We start from the raw sequence: 416 nt of genomic DNA on the forward strand, positions 1-416 counted from the left end.
CAGCCTCTGCAGCGTTCGGGACGGCTCCTGTTGACACTCAAGGCAGTAGCGCGGCTGCCTGGTACCGTGCGAATCTGTCATGACGATTCGTGAATTAATCCCTTCAACCATTGTGCCCTTGACTCGCTAATTTCTAGCTGTGTTAAACATCCTGACTCTCCCACATCTTCATCTGAATCACTCATGAGCCAGGTGCTTTTGAAGTATTGTTACTCCCTGCTGTTCACACAGAATTTATCCTTCCAGGGTATTTAACGGGCAGGTACATGACAGGTTAGAGGCTGCCAAAGAAATATTGCTCAGCCACGCTCTGGCATGCTCTGGCTTTCCCAGCCAGCGGCGCAGCCTGCCCACGGCTGACACAGTGACCCCCCAACCCCACTGGCACTGGAAGCGCTTGCTCGAGGGGGTTGTGC

This window comes from Buceros rhinoceros, unplaced genomic scaffold (genome assembly GCF_000710305.1).
Source record: "Buceros rhinoceros silvestris isolate BGI_N320 unplaced genomic scaffold, ASM71030v1 scaffold21926, whole genome shotgun sequence".
NCBI classification, from domain to species: Eukaryota; Metazoa; Chordata; class Aves; order Bucerotiformes; family Bucerotidae; genus Buceros; species Buceros rhinoceros.